Source organism: Cynocephalus volans, chromosome 17 (assembly GCF_027409185.1).
Source record: "Cynocephalus volans isolate mCynVol1 chromosome 17, mCynVol1.pri, whole genome shotgun sequence".
Classification (NCBI taxonomy): Eukaryota; Metazoa; Chordata; class Mammalia; order Dermoptera; family Cynocephalidae; genus Cynocephalus; species Cynocephalus volans.
This window is the reverse complement of record NC_084476.1, coordinates 31,739,374-31,761,137: the sequence shown is the minus strand read 5'-3', so window position 1 is coordinate 31,761,137 and position 21,764 is coordinate 31,739,374. Positions and strand designations below refer to the sequence as shown.

Below are 21,764 nucleotides of genomic sequence, written 5' to 3'. Positions count from 1 at the left end.
AAATAGGTCTGAACAACAGCTGGGTAAGTTTAACAAAGATAAAAATCTTGGTCCACAATGGACATCCTACTCATGTGTTCACGAAAGTTGTTACCAAACACTGTTATCAGTCTGTTTCCAACAATAATCTCTTATTGCTCTCTACATACTGAAGGACTTTCTTCTCAAGGTTCTGATCTCTTTTCTTGCCCCTGGCACAGCATCAAGAGTAAGGAAGGTTAGTTCAATAAATACTCTGTGCATATTTCCTGGAGACTCTATCTTCTTTCAATATTCTTGGTACAGCATAAATTTTTAGCACAAGAGCAGCCATGTTTGAACTTAATGCTTAGGAAAGATTCTGCTTGAACAATGGACAATCACTGCAGCTTGTAGGAGTGAAAAAGCAAGGTCGTATATCAATAACCTGCAGAACAGCATCTCTTTGAGGGTATAGATGTCCTGGGAAGGGGATGAAGTCAGACCTCACGGGACTGAACACAAAGAAAGAGATTAAAACATGCTGACCCTGCATGCAGTCTCAACTCCCTATCCCAGTGTCATTTTTAATACAGTTCCCCCTTTGTCCTTTGTCTTGTATAAATAAACCCCTCTGAAAACCTGAGACTTTGAGAAAGTTTTAGCCTGGCTGTCTCCTCAGGCCTGAAAATAATCTTCCTGCCTCGCACCAACATTTGGGGGGACTTATGAGTCTTGTTTCTGAGCAGAGAACAGCTGAATTTGGGTGCCAGTAACACTTTTACTGAGACTCATACCCTTCTGATAGACTCTGATCTTGCTCAGCCTTTCTTCATTCCCATAGACTCTTATTTCTTAACTCTTGCTTATTGCACAATTTTATAACATAAAGAAAAAGAAAACAACTTCACCCTCTTAACATATTGTTTCATTTTTTTGGTCCTGTTTACTCCTTATCCTCATAAATCAACATTTTATATAGTTTGGAACTATAGTATACACACAATTTTGTGTTCTGCTTTAAAAAACTTAATCTTGAATCATATAAATCTTTCCACAAAAATGTTGCTGTGAAGTCTTTGAAATCACAATATTAAGTGTTGCAGATATTCCAACAGATTGATGTAAACTTCAGGTTCTTTTCTTTTTTAAAATACAATGGAGACTACAGTCATTTCTTTAGAACCAGGACTGAAAAGTTTTCTCAGTTTTCTCTGGTGTGCTGCACAAAACCACTCTTTGGCTGCCCTCTTCTGCCTAGTTTGGAACCTGACTCTTGTCTGATAATGATTCTTCTACATAAAATCTTTTTGGCTGTATATCTCCAGACCCTCATCCTCAGTAGCCTCTTGCAAATTCCTTCAGGTTTGATTTGAAAACTCATACTCTGGACTTGGCTTCAGCCCCTAGATTTCAAAAAGGAAAAAAGAAAAATTGTTTAAAAATTTTGGTCCAAAGTATTTGGCAGGGTTAGCTAGAAGTACATAATCAAAAGGTGAATTCTAGAAATATTAATGTAAATTCAAATTTAAATATTTTTTGGATGGGGAAAATTTACCTTAATACAGGCATTTTTAATTTTCATTTTTTCTAGAGAAAAAAATCTTAGTGCCACAACTTACCATGCCTAAGGACACATTACTAAAAAATGGCATAGCCATAGAAATTTGAACCCAGTTCTGTTTTAAGTTTTTGTTACATTCTCTTGCATTACTCAAGTATCATGATGGTTTCCAGATGTATAAACATCTCATGAACTTTTTATCTGCTACAGTATTGAACAGATACTGATGAATCATAAGAGGAATTAAACTGATGCTTTTAGCTGTATGAGGCTTAGAGCAGCCACTGAGGTCTTTCAGAAGCATATTGTTGTGGACGCTGCTCAGAGAAATGTTAATTGTCAAATATTCTATCTTGACATGAGAATCTTTAGGGAGTACTCTGAAAATCTTGGCTAATTGTTAAAACTGGGAAATGGGTGTGTGAGAAGTACATTAAAATGTATTCATTCTCTGCTTTTTATATATTTGAAGATTTCCTTAGTAAGAGGTTAAAAAAATAAGTTATTTTAAGACTTGGCATTCAGGATATGTTTAATGCTTTTAATTACTGAAATTCCATTTGCTATTCACACAGTGAGTAGTTATGGCATGCCACTCTGAGCCGGGTACAGTATTGATCCTTATTTATGAAGCTCTCGGAGGGTAAGTTTTCTCCAGTGTTTGGGCTGGTTCACTGTTGTCCCTCCACTCCTGGCAAGATGGAGAGCTGAGGCAGGGTCAAATCCTCACAAGAAGAGAACAGAATGAAGATCAGCTAGTAGAGCAGCAAGGACAGTATTAGAGTTTCTAAAATAGAATTTTGTATTCATGGGAAACACAGTCTCAGAGAATATGGAAATTCTGTCAAGAGCCCAAGAAAGTAACTAAATATTGGGAAATAGAGCATCCAAGTTGTGATTATTTGCATTTGAGTGTGAAGTGGCAGCTTCTGAATAGAAGAACTGAGAAGAGGCCAGTTGGTGAAATTAGAATACAAGACAGAGGAGAAAGACTAGGAGCGAAGAGTAAAACAGGAAAAAAGAGCAAGACAAATAAATGAAGCACAAGTACATACATCCAAATAAGGTAAGCAACAAAGATAGTAGTTATGACTGTAGATAATAATCTATAGCCTAATAGATTATTAGGCTGGGAATAACATTCTAATTACAACAGTGAAGGCAGAAAAAATAAGGCAAACAACCTACTACTAAACTGGCTACATAAAAATCAAAAGTTTTTGCAAATAAGCCCCCATATCATATTCAAAATTTTAATGTGAAATCAAACAAGAGAGAAAAAGATTTACAATGAATATAAAAAGTGTGGTGTACATGTTCTCATATATAACTCAATAAGGAAAGGACAAACAGCAGTTGAGAAAGTCAAGGGCATGCTAAGAAGCAATTAACTAAAGGAGAAGTACCAATAGCCAACAAATATGTGGAGATATGTTTTTCTTATATCTACTGTTCTTGGCTATCGCTTCCTTTTGGGCAAACAAGCCTCCTATCCCACAGAATCTTGCCAGAACTGTACCCCTCCTGATACAAACTACTGCAACCAACACTCTTTGCAAAGAACAGTCAAGGCTGAGTTGTTCAAGTAGCATCACCTTGAAGAAACTCCCCACTGGTTCATGCTTCCTATATCTCCAGAATTGCCCTATTTTAACTGAGACCGCATTGCTCAATTGTATTTCCAATGTTGCAAGCTTCCCAATATTCTAAAAAATTCCTTTTTGCTTGAGTTAACCAGGGTCTTTTTAAGATGCTTGGAATGAAATAAATTAAATATAGAAAGTGAGGAAAGAGGGCCGAGCCCATGGCACACTCGGGAGAGTGCGGCGCTGGGAGTGCAGCAACGCTCCCGCCGCGGGTTCGGATCCTATATAGGACTGGCTGGTGCACTCACTGGCTGAGTGCCGGTCACGAAAAAGACAAAAAAAAAAAAAGAAAGAAAGAAAGAAAGAAAATGAGGAAAGAAATTAAAAGTAAAGGAAGAAGACAATACTTTTCCTATAAATGTTAAAATTAAATAATAACCCAGAGTTATGGCAAGAGTATAAGAAAATGTCTTTTCATAAACTTCTGAAAATTGATGCAGTTTTCTGAAGATTAATTTTCCATGATTCTTTTCATGAAATATAATTTATATTAGTCTATAAAAATGTGTTTATAAATGATCACATATAAAGATACACAAATATTGACAAAATTGAAAATCACAAATAAACTGTATAACAACTACAGAACTGATTAAAAGTCATTACACAGCTTAAATGTTTTGTAACTTTACTTCTTATATATGTTTTAGAATCACATTTACCAGCATGGGAAATTGCTTATGATGTACATTTAGGGGGAAAAAGAGATTCTAAGACATGTAGTATGATCACAATTTGGATATAAAGCATATATTTGTACATAAAAAACTGCTAGAAAAAAATATGATAATATGTTAATGCTTTTTCTGTTTTCTTTTTCTGTACTTTTAAGATTTTTTTTTCCCAAAAGGCACAAGTTTTTACTTTTAAATCTGAATAAAATTATATAACTAAAAGTTAAGGCCATTCATATTTTATCTAATAAGCATGGGTTTTGTGGTCAGATAGATTGAAGTTTCAATCTAAGTACTGTCATTTATTTACTTTATCTCTTCAGCCTTTGTTTCCTCATCTATAAAATGGAGATAAAAATAGTACCCACCTCAAGAGCACCTCAAAAGTTGATAAAATGAGATAACGCTCTAGTCATTGTGCCTGGCAACCAGTAAGATCTCAAGAATGTTTAGCTACTATTATTTATTAGAGTGGCTTCCTCATATCTACATAATTAAACTATTTGGTATGCTGAATATTTGGTCTCCATTTCTCAATTCCCTGGTTACAGTTTTTAGTTAATTCTAATGCAGTGTTTTGAAAATGTGTCAGTTCTATGATAATAAATCCTGTGATAGCATTTAGCACAAGTGCAAACAAAGGCTTCATCTTCCCCTGAGGGTACATCACAGTAATCATGGAATCAACAGCAACATGCTTCTTGATTAGATCAATTAATTCAGGCAGACAAGATATTTATTTCGCATCTTTCAATTTTATGCTCCCTGGTGACTTCCTGTTGTTAAATGCTTGTGTGCTTTATTTCATCTAGACCACTGAATGGTGTAATGAACTTACAATTATATATATGAAAGTAATTTATGCAATACCAACTCATCACTGAAATCATGATCTATAAGAGATGAAAGAATGAGGTACTAAAAACAGCGAGAGAGAACATTATAGCTTGGCATAACTTTTCAAACCCTTCTTTAATAGTTAAAAGTATTGCACAGGTAAAATTAGAGATTGGAAAGGTTGAACAATTTTTCATGTTTATTAGCCATTTGACTTTCTTCTTTAATTTTTATTCATGTCATTTGTGTGTTTTAATTGTTCTCTCTCTCTTTCTCTGTTTAAACACACAAAAAGGGTAGATCATAAGGACCCAGAAGTATTTCACACAACTCAACAGCAAATAACACACCTGAGCATCACAAGAGTCTGGAATCAGGAACTGAGAGGAAGAATAGATTCTAAATGTCAATAGGGCAAATGCATCAGGGAGTGCAATCTATCTAGCCTCTTTTTAGTCTTTGGAACAGGTAAGGAAATGCTGGAGAGAGAAAACTCTACCATGGAAATTTAGGATTAGCTGATGTGCAGACCCTATCTACCTAAATCTGGAGGACAGGTTTTTAGCAAGTTCCACCAGCACGACACCACAGCCACTTCTCTGCTATCCAATGAATTGTGCCCTCTCTAGCAAGTCTGCATCAGCACTTGGGGGACCTCTTCCTTGGATGCTCTGTTTTAGCTCTCGGGATAATGACTGCTCCTAACAGCTGTTATTCCTACATTCTTTAGAGTTTTCTTTACTTCTTATAGGCCAATCTCTCAATATTCCAAAGTCTGTTATACTTAATAATATTTTATATTAAAATTTTCTTGTTCAAATTGCCGGGTGGTTTCTGTGTTGATTGAACCCTGACTAGTTTATCCCATTTCCAATTCTAATTGAAACCATTCTAAAAGTCATATTTCTTACATTTAAAAAAAAATCACTTTTTTTTCATCAATTGTCATTTTGGCTACTAATAGTAATTATGGTAATGCTATTGATTTTTTCTTTTTGATTAGATCCGGGCTTCTAATTGGCATTACCAACACTGTAAACTGTATAACTCTTTATTATGTGGGGCTTTCCTGTGCACTGTAGCATATTTAACAGCTACAAAATCACTCCTGGTTGAGAACCACTGAATTAGTCTCTTTTTTTAAAAAAAAAGAAGTTATTTTATCCATTTAGAATATATTTTGCATTTAGAATGAAAGCAAGAAGCTTATTTCATTTTCCTTCTGCATATATAAGCCACAGTCCCATCAGATAATCGAACATGCTTTCTTCTCCACTGATTTAAAATGCTGCCTTTGTCTTTTATTTCTTATTCATATTAATTTATGCTTTTGAATGATTTTTCTATTCCACTAATCTTTCATTCATTTCTACAATGTTTTAATTATTTTGGCTCCATAATACATTTTTAAATATCTGAGAGGGTTGAGTACCTGTAGTAACTCTTCTTTTTCAAAATTTACATACCTATTGTTGTCCATTTACACTTCCAAATGACCATTTAAATGGTTTTGTGAAGGTCTTTAAATGTTTTCTTCAAATTTTGAGTGAATTGCATTAAACCTATTAATCACAATAAAAAGAATTGACGTCGTTTTGAAAGAGCCACTCCTGTTCTTGTACAGGAACATCCAATAGTCATTTGTTCAGATCTCTCTTCATGAAAGTCAGTGAAGCTTCCTTGTTTTCTTCATAAAAACCCTTTATATTTCTTGTTAGGTTTATTTCTAGGTATTCTCTATTGAGATTGGGAATAGGTTGTTTTAATATATTTTAAAACCATTTATTGCTAGTTTAAAACAATGTTATAGACCTTCATGAATTTATTGTGTACTGACAAGTTTATTGAATTCTTATAAATCTTATATTTTTTCAGCTAAATTTCCTGAGTAATGAAATCTATTTCAATGTAAGAATTTTAGAAAAATATAAATTTTCCAAGAAGCCATTATCTCATCATAGAAAGTAAATCCTTTATAATTTTTTAGAGTCTAATTTTTTCATCTCATTGTAATCTTCTCAGAGAGAAGTACTTGAAGGCACACATTAAAAGGAGAAAAGCTAATAGTTCTCCCTGGACATAAAATACAATGCAGTGTATTCTTCTTTCTTTTCTCTCTCCTTGGTATCACAGGGCCAGGTACATTTGCTAGAAGATATGAAGGCATTGTCAATTCAGTTTGGTTTAGCCAACATAGTCAAACATCTTTCATGCATCAAACTTGATCTTAAGTCTAGAACAAAAAGAAAATAAAGCAGTCTCAGTCCTTATTCTAAAGGAACTAATTGCCTGAGAACAGAGAAGACAAATAGATAACTTCAAAATAATATAGGGCTTTCAATGAAAGTGAAATGCCCAAGTTGTGCTTGCTATTAGAGCTCAAATGAGGGAGAGTTAAGGGGAAAAATGGGTGGAGATTAGTGAAAGATTTTCCAAATAAAATTGCATCTGTGCTGGCGAAGAAAGATTTAGCAATATTAACTTTGTGTGAGGGATGGGGAGTTGTTGAGACAGAAGATATACCATCAGCAAATTCATAAATTTATATGGCTGGAGTGGTGAAGACTACACATGTTCCAAAACTACTAAAGTTCAAGACAAGGAGAATAATGCACATGAGACTTGAAGAAGCGAGTAAAGACCAGATCTTGAAAGTTTTTACATTTGGCTAAAATACTTGGACTTAATTTTGTGTGTGATGCGGAACCCATGTGTGAGTTCAGTATTACCATCAGATTTTATTTTTATAGGTAGAGTGGTATGGTGGGGCTATGAAGGGTGGATTCACAAATGTGAGATGGACTAGATGAGAGAAAACCTGTGAAGAGACTTCTGCACCACGAAGAAGGCTATTGCAAATTGAAATGGGTTATTCCAGCAATGATGTGGATAAAGGAACAGATTTTAGAAATTCACAGGATTTGCTGACTAACTTGATTTTGTGATTAAGTTTGTATTGTGTCAATTTAGCTAAACTGGAACTATGTTTCTCAGAATTCCCTCTACTTCATAGTTCTAGGTTAGCATGGGCAATGTGAGACATTTTGTGTGAGATTTGGAAGGCAGAGTGAAACAGTATTTATACACACACACACAAACACAAATACATATATATGCATGGAATGTTAGTGGGGTCACCGGGCACAGTTGCAGATCGTACACATTGTTGCTGATATGATGGCTCAACTTATTGGCTTGAGCCACCTCATTGCTGGGGCCACAGCCCCTCCAGTTCCTGCTGGTTTTCCTTTGTCTTTTCCTGAGTCAGACCCAGCAACAGATGAAGAAGAAACAGCCATACATAAACTATTTAACCAGCCCCACAATTCCTTAAGATCAAATTTCAATGTAAATCTATATCTTCTGCCATTTCTAGTGGTTCAATTTTTCTGATCAAACCTTGACTGACAACAGATATTGAGAGTGATGGAGTAGAAAGAGTTTATCAACTCACAAGGTTTCTGTGTGGGGTTATTCAGTGGGCAATGACAAAATGCCATGTAATAGAGGATACGTGAGAAGAACAAGTCTGGAGCTAATATGTAAACAAAAATATCAGCTTTGAAAGGTTGGGTTTGATTTGCTTAAAACATCTGTGTTGATGCCCACCTGGTATGGTAGATGGTTGGTTATCTTAAGCCCAGAGGAGGGATCAAAGGTAATAACAATATATTGAAGTCATTGTTATATAAGGAGTAGAAAAAAACCGCAATAATTGATGAGATTACCCAGAGAGAGGGAGGGATAGTAAATGAAGTGGAGAGGGCACAGCACAGAATTTTGGGGAAAATGTCAATATTTAGGATGTGAACTGAGTAGAAACAGACTAATAAGAAGACTGAGAATCAGTGGTTTAAAAAGATAAGAATGGGGAGAATAGAGTATAATGAAAGCCAATAATTTTAAAAGATTTAAGAAGCAAGGTCCACTATATCTTTTGTGGAAGAGAAATGGTTTGGATTTGTTAATCCGGAAGTTTCTGGTAGGTCACCTTTGACTGAGCAGTTTCTGTGGAGCAGCAGGAGTACATGACAAGCCACGGTGAACTGAACGCCGCAGAATGGTATGAAAGTGAAATGATGGTCGAGAATGGAGCAGAAAACTGACGGGTGTCTGGAGGCAGACAAGGAGTCAAGGGAGGCCTTTCTTCAGGGATGAGAGGTACAGATGCTCTAAGAAGAATGATCTAGTTGGGAGAAGACAATGAAGCTCTAGGAAAGCTGTTATAATTGATAGAGCAAACAATTTGGTTAAAACACAGAGTATTGGGGTCCAGAGCCCAAGGAAAGAGGTTAGCCCTGAAGAGAAAGATTAACATTTGTAAGACTAGAAGAAAAAAATATTAAATGTTTTCAATTACAGATGGGTTTGTAGACATCAAGCTATGCTCTGTTTTGGGGTTTTTTTTGGGGGGGGGGTTTGGAACCATGCAAAGCTACCTTCTGAAAGTAAATGGGAAAGGAGCAAGGAAGGACAAGATAAAGCTAACATTTTGGAATAGTCACTAGGGGAAATGGAGAGATAAACCTGGTGCAGTGAAGAATTCAGCCTTCAGTGGATCATCTAAGAAAACTATGCTAGGACAGAAAAGCTTTTGGCCTGGGACTGCGTTACTTTGTGAAGGCATTACCTCTGAAGAGTGAAGCAGGCCATGATAGGACAAGTGGAGAAGCAGGTGGCCTAAATGATGCCCACCTCAACAGGAAGGGCAAGGAAGGAGGCAATTATTCTGCAGTTGGAGGTAATTTTAATAGCAGCAATCAAAAAAGGAAAGAAGGAAAGGTTGGTTGTATGGCAGATGGAAGAATAGTAGAAGATGTTCTTACAAAGCAGCTTGTGAGAGGCAAGGCAATTGTGGTATAGTATATTTCATCCTTAGAATTTCCTCCTATATGCTGACGTGTATTCCAATGCAGTTACGTGGAGTATAACCAGAGACATTTATTAGCTTATGCAAACATTCCTGAGTACCTGTGATGAGTCAGAACTGGTATAGTCACAGGGGATACAGCAGTGATGGATACGGTCTCTCTTCCCTGGGAGTAGGTTCTCTAGTCTAGTATGGAATACAAAAGAAAATCAGAATAAGCATTGTGATCAGAATAACAAATGAACTAAATACCAAATGCTATGTATGGAGTATGGAGAAAGGTAGTTTAGAAAGTTTATACAAACCTTTATCAGTCACATGTTCTCAAATTAACCTGTATCTCTAGCATCACAGTAAAACTAGGGAGTGGGAATTAAGATGGGACAGAAAAACAAAAGCCCACTGTAATTCTCAGAAAACTTTGCATGAAGTATGCATTCCAGGAGTGTACCTGTAACCTCAGACATACTCTTAGAGCACATACTTCATGTACCAGTAGGGTTACAGGTACACTACTGTGGCTAATAGCAGGCAGATGTCAACAACAACAAAAAACACATTTTTTTTGCATTTTTAATTGTATTTAATTTTAATTAATTTACATTTATTTGAAGTAGACAGATGTGGGTGGCAAAACCATAAAATCATCTTTTACATATTATAGACAGCTTTCTTCGACCATGATTTTTGTCCTGGACTTAAAAAAAAAAACTCAATTCCAATCTATTAAAAATAATAATTGTGTTTCCTGTCAGAGGCATTGATCCTACTGTTGTCATTATTCCAACTAGAATGCTGTGCTTATATTCCAATTTCTTAAGAGCTAGACAGTTAAATGGATTCTCAGTTAGGATTCCGTGTGGAACTAACCACCACAGTCTAGTAAATTACTAAGTAACTTAACATCTATCTAACTCAGAACTCATCTCTTAGATTTCCCAAGTGGCTATGGGTTGCTAAATGGTCTACTGTAATTAAAAATCCCAGGAGAAACCAGACTGTTTTATAACTGCATGCCTTCGTGTCTGTTGCTTCAACCTGGAATGTCTTTCCCCCTTTCTTCACCTGTCTATATTCTACTTGCACTGCAAGATTCAGCTCAGAGATCATATCCTCCAAAACACCTTGCCGGAGCCTCCTTTCAGCCTGGGCTAAATGTTTCTATTACTTATTGCTATCCTACCATATCACGTAAAAATAATCTACCACATGTATGTCATATGAAGTTTATCAGGGCTAGAATTTTGTAAATCCAGAAAAAAAGCATAATCCTTGATTCCTAGTAGGTTCAGCACATATTTTTTGTACTATTTTATTTCATTTCGTTTAGTTAATGCAGAGCAAAGTGCAGTGAAAGCCTCCTGGTAACCAGATATCCTTATTCACGGAGAAGACATATTACTATTCACTCAGCAAATACTTCTTCACTGCTTCCCATGTGCCAACCACTATAAAATGTGTTGGAGATTGAACAAGTTAGTAGATATGGTCCCTGTCCTGTCAGCATTCACAGCATATATAATTACCGTGCATAATGTGAGTATAACTGTTACATAAATACTAGTGTGATGGTCCTGTTTCAGCTCTTTTACAGTCTCTGTCTACTGAGTGAAGCCCATGGAGCCTTAGAGGTCATTTAAAGTGGGGTGATAATCAAAACCGTGCTAGTTGTAGTGGTGGATGTGTGTTATTTACTTCACATGGCAAATACTCATGTATGTGAAGGAATTGAGTGCAAATTGGAAAGTTGTGAAGATCATGAGTTCAAACTCCATTTATACATTTTTAGACTGAGACCTGGGGAGGGGACATAACATGTCTGAGGTCACAGATGGGTTAGTGTAGAAGCCTGCATATATACAACTTCTCTTTGGTGTTCCTTACTTTTGGGACACTGCTTATGAATTATATTTTCTTGCTTACTTTTGTAAGTATAACCAGATTTTGAAAAAAGATTATTTTTTTTCTAGTGTGAAAATGTGACTATCTTAAAACTTTTCAAGACATTCATTCAATAAACACATGTTGAATATTAATCATGGACCAAACATATACGTATACTTGCTGCCCAGGGTATAGCTTAGCTCTTCTTAATTTCATCTACAAGTTCATGCACCAATTGTCATAATTAGCAATATTTTAATTACAAAGTGCTTTCAAGAATCACTTTTTCTTTATACATCCAAAACTGATGTTGCAGCTCTCCATCTTAAGTGGAGAATTGATTGACATGAATTAGCCATATAGAGAAAGACCTAAAGAGTGTTGACAATAAAAAGATATACCACAAGAAAATATGGTTAGGCTCAAATGATGAATAAGAGAAAATATAGTTGACAAAATGCAGAGATAGAACACTGACTATGGGAAGCAGAGATATATACCCTGAAGCAAAAGCTCATCACTTTAATGGTAAATGGATTCTGAAACTTCAGTGACGATGAGAGTAACTTTTGTTGAAAACCTGTTTTATGCCAGGCACTGAGTGGAGCACTTCAATTAGAGCACTGTGTTTAATCTTCACTGCAGCACTGTAGGGTTAACGTTTTTATTGCCATACCTGCCACATGGTTTAGAGCCAGAAATCGAAGGTCTCAAAGGAATTTTATAACTTGTTCAGCTAACACAATGAGCTGGAACCAGGATTCAAACCAAGTTTGCATGACCCTAAAGCTCACCCTTTCCAATTTGAATCCTTATATTTGTCATCAAATAGACTGCCCTATTTTCAAAAGTAGCATGTTTTGATTATTTCAAATCATAAAAATTTAGATAGAAGATATATATAAGCCACCAAAAACAATAAAAGCAAGAGGTCCACTATAAACACATACATAGAAGTGTTTACACATATAGATGTACCAGGGCTCTTCAAAAAGTTTGTGGGACTTGAACATTTTAACCATATTAAATCTTTCAATCCATGAACACAGGATATCTTTCCATTTGTGTCTTCTTCAATTTCTTTCATCACCTTTTAATTCTAATTTTTCCACAGACTCTTTGAAGCACCCTCATATATGTATGTACACACACACACATACACACACTTAAATTCTGATAACCAAAAACTTTTCTACACAATAAATTATTTTCAACTGTAACATTTATTAGAAAAAATGACTTTTATGTAATTGTATCTTGGGCACTTATTGAGAATCATGGCTTTATGAAACATTATGACTGTTACAAAATTATAACTCATTTTATCATTTTACTTGAAAAATTTTTTAAAAAACACTACTTATAATTAAGTAGAGGACCTAGAAATTGATCTGTTCAAAGTTTGAATTAAATTATTTTCCAGCAAGACAGATAACTTTTTTTTTCTTTTTCTTTCTTTTTTTTTAAAATATGGAACACTTCATAAATTTGTGCAAGGGCCCTTCTAATGTTCTCTGTATCATTCCAATTCTAGTATATGTGCTGTTGAAGCAAGCACCAGATAACCTCTTTTAGGGAGTGGAATTTCTAGCTATACTGTCTGTGTCCTTTTTTAAAAAAAAGTATGGATTATGTGATTTGCCCCAAATGTAGATATATGTCCTTAAAAGAAAAGACCCAGTAAAGAAGGAAGAATTGTACTAATAGAAAACCTTAGCAACATCAGGAACCTGTGAAAGAGGACATCATTTTCCCCTGGAAGCTCTGATGGTATGATGTGAAAATGACAGCCTTTGACCACCACTGGCAGAAGGAGTCTCTCCTTCCTGAAACAAGTCTGGCAGTGCTGAGTGAATATGTGCCTGAACAGAGAAAAGTGGCCAAATAAAATTGTTTGTTTTTTAATGTGTCACCTTTAAGCTACTTGAAACCCTCGTAGAAACAGGTGGGAGAAATATATTGAAATATACTCATAGTTCAAAAATAGATATTTAGTCACTTCTGCTTAGATGTGCCAAATAACGTATGTTTATCTTTTTTCCATAACTTAACTGGAACTATTGTTAAATCTGACAATTTTAGGACAGGAGTGTACAACCCAGTGAGAGGCAAGAATCTAACTACTAAAAGAGCTCAGTGCCACCAACACTTCTGCATTTCAGGTTTAAACAGTCTTTATTTCTTTGTGAAGAGGGTAAATATTCAGTTAATTCAAAGTGCAAACTCTCCGTAAGGGATACCCTCCCCTCCTTCTGTCTGGGCAGGAATTGGGTATCTGATTACATGTATTGCGATGGCAACGTTGGTGTCTGTTCTGTGTGGGCTTCCAGTTGATTGGGTTCATCCTTTGTATCTCTGGCACTGGCCTTTTTTACTATGGCATTTGGTGATAACAGACTGGTAGTTCCTAGCATACAGGCATGTGCCAATGCATGGGCCTGCCATTGCCTGGGTTTACAGGGCCTGTGTTGCTGCACCTGGTCATCTCAACCATAAGACTCCTTAAATCCACCTGCTTCTCAACATTTCTGCATCTCCCCGGTGTCTCCTGAGTTTGCGTATTGGATATTCTGCATGCCTCACTCAGTCTATAAGCAACTGAAAATGCTACCTCAGCCATCAATCTAGACACGTCCCTCTTCAGTTGCTGTCACCATTCCCTTGTTATGTGGGATGAATTGCCACATAAGATACTAGGCTTTTCTGAGAGGCTGACAGTCCCTTCCCCAGGTTATGTCTCAGAAAAGCCCAACACTTTCCCTGAACACTCCACCACTCATCCCATCTTGTGCCAAGGTCTCCAGTAATGAAGGGTTGAGTTACTTCGTGTTACTTCAGTTTCCTTTTACCTAAAATATACATTTAAAAAATGCTACATCATAATAAATAAATACTGTAACTACTAAAGATTTTATTGGCAATGGTTTTTATACTTCTTGAAATTTTTGCACCTTCTTTTTTGAATTTACATTTGTATTTCATACTTATATTTCAAACATAACAAACTGTTTTGTATCAAGTAAATTATATTTCAAATAATATTTATAGTATATAAAATACAGAATATCTAAACATCAACTTATGAAAAGGACATTTAAAGTAAAAGTAACTGGAGAGTAAAGGTCAAAAAGTACTCAGAGATAGTGAACAGAATTATTTTCAATATTACAGAATGAGAAAATGTGATGCTATTTTACTCTAATGATTTATATTGATGGAATTTTACCTATACTATCTTAGCATGAGGAAACATCCCACCAAACAACATGTGTTATTTTTCCCTGCTATTGGCCATATAGTGACTTTTATTAGGTTACATCTGTATGAGACATTCAGGATAAATCTGAGAATAAAGGATAAATGAATCGAATGTGGTTATTTATGGAACATAATCAAGAGCTTGCTGAATCTGAAAAGATAAACAGCACACTAATAATAACTAGAACAGCTACATATTTCATGTACCAACAATTGTTTGTCATAAATTAGTTTAGGTGTGAAGGGTAGCTGGAAAGTTAAACCACAAAGCTAAACAGAATTCCAAATGCCATTATTGATCACCAAATTGATACCAGATTCAATTTCTCCAAAAAGTTGTAATTCATTTTATTGCATTTAATTGCCATCGTTTATCCATTATTAATCATTTATATAAACCTGCCTTCACAAATGAGGAAGGCTGCCCCTTAATCCTACTAATCAGCAGCAGAAAGACGTACTCATTATCTGTTTCTAGAAACTAAAGCAAAGAATTTTTTCTTGTCAATCAGGATCCAGATACACTAAAAATAGGGCAAACTAGAGCTCTTTCATTGCTGAATACACACAGCCCTTCACTTCTCTGTCACCTTGGAGAATATCTGCAAAGCACACACATTATCTGGGGAAGGGGCACAGTATCATCTATAGGGTGAGGCAGAAAGAGAGCTGATGTCAAGAGACATTGGAATTAATACATCACCACTGTTAGCTTTTGGATGTGACCTAAGTGCAAGCTATTTTGATAAAAGACATGTTAAGGATGCAAATCGAATGCAAGTATGGACAACTGTTTCTTTAAGGTAGGCTAAGATTGCTGCCTTTGAGAAATGTGTTTTGTTGCTGTGGTTGAAAAGCAAATACTTTAACAAAGAGTTATACATTGAACAAATACAGCAGTTCAGGCAAGACGGCAAACCCAGCTGATAAGAAAAAACTTGCTATAAACACTTAAAAATGCTGGATAAAATAGAACTTAAAAAGAGTTGAATAACTGGGCTCGAAAGAGTTAAATAACTGAGCTCGAAAAAAGGAAGGGGTCAGTAGTTGCCAGAAAAGAGAGAAACTGAAAATGAGTGGTAACTGCGTGGGCTGAAGTGGTGGCTTCCAATGGATGGGGGCCTGGTTAGTAATGCCTGGATGGGATCCAGAGAGTCTTTGGGTATGCCAGGCAAGGAGTTAAAATCTCTACTAGCATTAATATGCAAGTTGATATGAGATTATAGACAATAGTGTATTAATCCTGATGGATACCATGCATATCCAGTGGCTTTTGTGTAAAAAGAATTCAGAGAAGAATTGACATGAAACTTGACCCTTGAAAGATCAAAGAGATATGTTACAAGAAAATAAAGGGAAGAAGACATTCCCAGGTGAGGAAAATTCTACCCATAAGCAAAGAGGCATCAATCAGTTGCCAAAAGGAAAACTCTTAGAGACGGAAGATCTCCAAGGTACTGATGGTTCTGATATTCTGGAGCACTATAATTTAATGCTAAAATTATGGGTCTCTAATGGTGTATGAGAACTGTGAATCTTCTGCTAATTTTTCCACTCCACCAGCTTGACTACTTTAACACTTCCTTATCATTTCAAAGAAATAGAGGACTTCCACGCAGGGGACTCATTTTTATTTTTATTCCCCGGAATTCCTTTTGCTCGTGTTTACTATTTACTTCACAGGTATTATAATATTTATAATATTTATTTATTTATAATATTTATAATATTTAAAATTTGGGCGAGCTCTACAATATACAGCATCTTGTCATCCTATTTTAGGTGAGTAAACTATATAACTCAGCTAGAAAGTGGTTTGTTGTCATTTTTCAGCTCTCTACTGATATCTGATGGATTGTGCAGTTTTAGAAAATGATTATTCTTTCTTAATATATACTGAGCTATTTTATTGATGTCTTATTGAGTATGAAATAGATTTTTACCTCTCTAAGCTGAGACAAAGCTCCCATGAACAGTTTGACCTTACAAGAAGGCAAAATGAGCATCTGTTTAGGGCTTCCCCAGAGCCATATCTCCATCATCACCCTGTGTGGAAAACAAACAGCATTAATTAATATTTTTGCCAATTGCAGGCAATTATGACCAGCTTGCAGAGATAAACAAAGTCTCATAAAAATTAATAATCTAAAATTACTGTCCTTATCCCTATTGCATGTTAAAGACCTTCTTGCTCAACTTCTGTGATAATACTTCCACAAATATTTCCAAGTATTCACAAAAAGGAGCCTATTTGCCCATCAACGGCATATTTACTACAGTTACAAGCTGACATCCACCATATTATTTTTCTCTTGCTGTAGTTCCAGTTACTTTTTCTACCTCATTGATTACATTTCTTTCTAATATAAATAATAACTAATATGCTGAGCACTGTAAAGTAAATACTCATATTCCTATTTTTGGATGAGAGTACCAAGACACAAAATGCTTAAGTTTGACTGCTGAGGAGCTTAGTCTCTCTCCCTCTCTGCTCCTGCCATTTTTGCCATGTGACACCCTGCATCACTGTATAGTCACCACTAACAAGAACAAGGCCCTCCCTGAATGTGTTTCCTGGACTTTGGACTTCCCAGCCTTCAAAATGGTAAGCAAGAAACATTGTGTCTTTACAAATTATCCAGTTTCAGGTATTTCTGTTATAAGCAACAAAAATGAACTAATTCAATAGCCAAGGTTACTGACTGATTAAGGAAAATACTAAGCTTTGTAATTAGTTTTTCTCATAACTATGTAAACACCTGCTGCTGGCTTAGCATTGCGTTATGCAGAAATAGAAAGAAAGAGTCCTTGGCTTCTTTTTGCTAATTATATTGTTCTTTCACTGGTGTTTTTTTCCTTATTCTACATTGTAAGAATCTACTGATTTAATTTCACAAGAGAATCCAGCTGATGAGTTCCGGTGGGCTCATTTTCACCTGTAAATAATATACAGAAAACCACACAATTTTGCTCATAAAGTTCATCTAACAACAGGCTGTATTCACTAATAAGATAATTCTACAAAACAAGTTTATGTATTACTTTTCTCTGAATGCCACCAACTATAATAACAGACACTTAACCTGATCTCTGCAGGAGGCTGTATTAAAGGCTAGTTGACTTGTTCCTTCCTATTAAACCTCCCTTTGCTCTGGCTCTTTATAATTTGCTAACGTAGGGGTAGACAGATCTTTGAGGTCCCTTTCTTATAAGTACTACATTTAGTTTTCTATTATGGACCCCAGCTGTTCTGTTGTGTGCTCCTCCAATTATGCTTTATGAGTTAACTTGGGATACTCTTGGGAGACGCTGGCACACAGAGAATGGCCTTCATTCTATAGGGGGCTGTTATGGGTTTGTATCCTCACAAAATTCGTATGTTAAACCCCTAATCCCCAGTACCCCAGAGTGCAACCTTATTTGGGAATAGATTCCTTGAAGATATAATTAGTCAAGATGGGGTCATTTTGCAATAGGGAATTGGAATATGACTGTGTCCTTATAAAAAGGAGAAATTTGGACACAGAGATAGAGATGTGTACAGGGAGAACTCCATGTGTAGATTGGAGTTATGCTGCCGCAAGCCAAGGAGCTTCCAGAAGCTAGGATAGAGACTTGGAACAGATCCTTCCCTAATGCTTTCAGAGGGAGCAGGGCCCAACCAACACCTTGATGTTGGGCTTCTGGCTTCCAGAACTGTGAGACAACAAATTTCTGTTCTAAGCAATCTACTATGTTATAGAAGCCCTAGCAAACTAATACAGGGTGGAAGGGAGTAGGTTACTAGAGTTACTCTCTGGGCAGCTAGATGGTGCCTAGAAATATTTCAATTATTCTGAAATGTCTGTAGGCCAGATATATCTCTTGATATGCCAAAAAGTATTCTTTAAACCAGATTTTTTTATGATGATAGAAAATATAATAGTTATTAGAATGTTGACCTACCCTATGACATGACAACAAGAGTCAACTTTCATTAAGTGCTTTTTATGTTCCGGTCATTATGTGAAGCCCGATATGTGCTTTGGCTTTCAACCCTTTCAAGAGCTCTGGGATAGAAGAAAAATTTTATCCCTGTTTTAGAAATGAACAAATTTAATTTCCATTAAAAATCAGTGGAGGTGAATTCAAACCCAAGTATGTCTGGTACCAAGGTTTATGCTTTTAACCATTTTGTTAGAATTAATATAAAATCATAACATGATTAGTATTGAACATGATAAAAAAAATGTAATCAGAGGCATTTCCAGCATTAACTTTAATTCTTTCTTCTCTAGAATATTTATAAAACTTTAGCTATAATTGGCCAGCTTAAGATCACTTCATGATTCATTTTCCAGTTTATACCCTATGCTAATCAACAGCATTTAGCACAGGACCCAGCTCATCATGAGTCTCCAAATGGAGTAAATAATTAAGATTGAGAAAGCTTTATAAGCATTATGTCAGTTTTTATACATCTAGAGATATAATGGAAAGAAATATTTATTCAGCACCTACTGCATGGTGTTGCTCTGTTAGTTACTAAAGATGTAAAGAGAAGAAATAGTCATTGCCCACATTGTGCTTCGTTCTAGAGCTACTCTGACAATTACCATAGCCAGTAGCCACATGTGGCTGTTGAGCAATCGAAACTGAGATGTATTTTAAGTGTAACATACACACTGGATTTCATAAACTTAGTTAAAAAAAAAAGAATGTAAAATATCCCAATATTTTATTGTTCATTACATATTAGATAATATTTTGAACATATTGGATTAAATAAGATTTATTAGAATTATTACATTTTGTTATGAAAATTAAATTTATTTGTTTCTTTTTACTTCTTTTGACATGGCTCCTAGAAAATGTAAATGTTCATATGTGGCTTGTGTTATATTTCTCTTGGACAGTGCTACTCTAGAGGACAGAAGACACATTAATGGATAATTGTCATAGAGGCTAAAATTTTTATGATACCGATATGCAAGTATCTAATGAGAACCGAAAGAAGAGCTTCCAAATCAGAAAAGAGAGCTCAATAAGACTCCCCTAGAAAGTGATATTTGCATTTTTATCTTCTTGACTTTCTGCTTTCTGGCTTTCTTTTTAGTTTTCCTTTGTTTCTAATGCATTTGCTCCAGTGTTAATGGGTGCTTGTGATTTCCTTCTACAGATTTCTGTACAAAATATCTCGAGTGCTTATGACTTCCTTCACCAGCGACAGTAGGAGGGCTTTGATAGCCCCTTGGGATTTAGTGGGGGAAAAATTAAATGTCCAAATCAGGAACATCTTGGAATGTACACCCTAATTGTTTAGCCTTCTCTTAATATTTTTATTACTTCCTGGGTCTTGCTAACAAATGTTTCTTACCGATTTTTTTTCCCAAAAATCTTCCTATTTAAGTAAAAATATATGCAGAAAATTTAATAAATAACCAATTTATTAAATCATAAAATAACTGATAAACTTTTACAAAGAGAGTGCACGCCTATAACCAGCACCTAGATCAAGAAAAAGAAGTGTCTTAGGAGTTCCTATCATAACTCTTCCAGTCTCTAGTGTTAACTTCTAACACTAGAGATTAGTTTTGACTGCTTTAAACTCTGTTCAATGAAATTATGCAGAATATATAACTCGCTTTTGTTGACTGTGCTCCAGCTATTAGATACCAGCTATCCTATCCTTCTGTTTAAGTAGAAGTAGACACTCAAGAATCACCAATATTATCATATATAAGAGACAGCAGTATAAAAAAGAAAGAACAAACAAGCAAAGGCCCTGAAGGAAATTCAGAAAACAAAAATAATTTAAGAAAATGGTAAGAGATGTAGAGATCCAATATCCTACTAATAGGACTCCTGCAAGGAAAGAGTAAGGAAAATTGAGATGAGGAAATTAACAAAGAAATAATGGAAGAAAATTTCCCAGAACTACAAGAAATGAGTCTTGAGACTGAAAATGCCCATCAAGTATTCAGTAAAATAGATGAATAATGATCTACCCTCAGCCTTGACTTTTTAAAACTTTAGAATATCAAAGATAAAGAGATGACCTTAAAAGCATCAAGAGAAAAATGATGAGTTACTTATAGAAGGATGAGAAACAGTGGCTTCAGTCTGGCATCAACAAAATTGTATGCCTAGTAGAGAATGATGTGGTGATGCCTAAAAAGTCTGCATTCACGAGGATATTTTCAGGTATGCAGGGAATTGCCAATTTCATCTCCCACTAGTGTTTTGCAGAAAGTTGTTTGATGGTATATTCCAGCAAAATAAGGGAGTAAATCAGTGCATTGGAAGATGAAGTACTCCAGGAAAGAGTAAATTCATTTTAGGAGAACAAAGAAAAAAGTCCCATATTTGCAGCTTTTAGTGGACCTAGAAGACAAACAACCCAGGTTGTGGTAGGAGGATGGATGGCTCTGTGACAAAGAAAAACAAAACAAAACGAAACAGACCCACCAGAGCCTGACGTAATAGAAAGTGTAACTAAAAATTGAAAGTAATTGAGGATGATATAAAGTCAAATAATATACAAATTAAAAAGCCAACATTCCAATATTAAGCAAATTGTAATGCAATATGATTTTAGCAATTATTAGGGTGTAAGAAATAATAATCCATTTGGCCTGATGTTAGTAACAGTCTCTTTTATGTAGTACACAGGTTGTAATAGTAGTTTCAAAGAGAAGGAAAGTAATGCTGACATATTCCATGGCCTGACATATTCACAAAATTTAAAAATAACTCTGGAAATGGCTTCTAAATTTTAGAATACATCTATTGACCAAGCATTGAAGTTTAGGATCAAGTTGCAGAACAGAATGTGAGTATTAACTGCCAATATCAAAGGAAAAGTGAAGCTGATGTGAGTTGAGAAGCAAATAGCTGAAAGTGGAAGAAAGGACAGGGGTATTAATATCTTCCAATCAGAAAGTAAGAAATAGAGGGACACGGGTGAAAATTGAAGGAAACAATTACACATATCATCAATAAAATAATTAAAATAACAATATGCATATCTAACAGAGAGAAGGAGGCTGGATATAGGGTAATTAACCTAAAACTTCATCATTCATATTGAAGAG

General features: G+C 35.4%; 1 pseudogene; it reads right to left on the bottom strand.

Annotated features, from left to right (window-relative positions):
* Positions 1-12,897: 12,897 nt before the first annotated feature.
* On the bottom strand, positions 12,898-12,991 carry LOC134366307 (U6 spliceosomal RNA; annotated as a pseudogene).
* Positions 12,992-21,764: the final 8,773 nt, after the last annotated feature.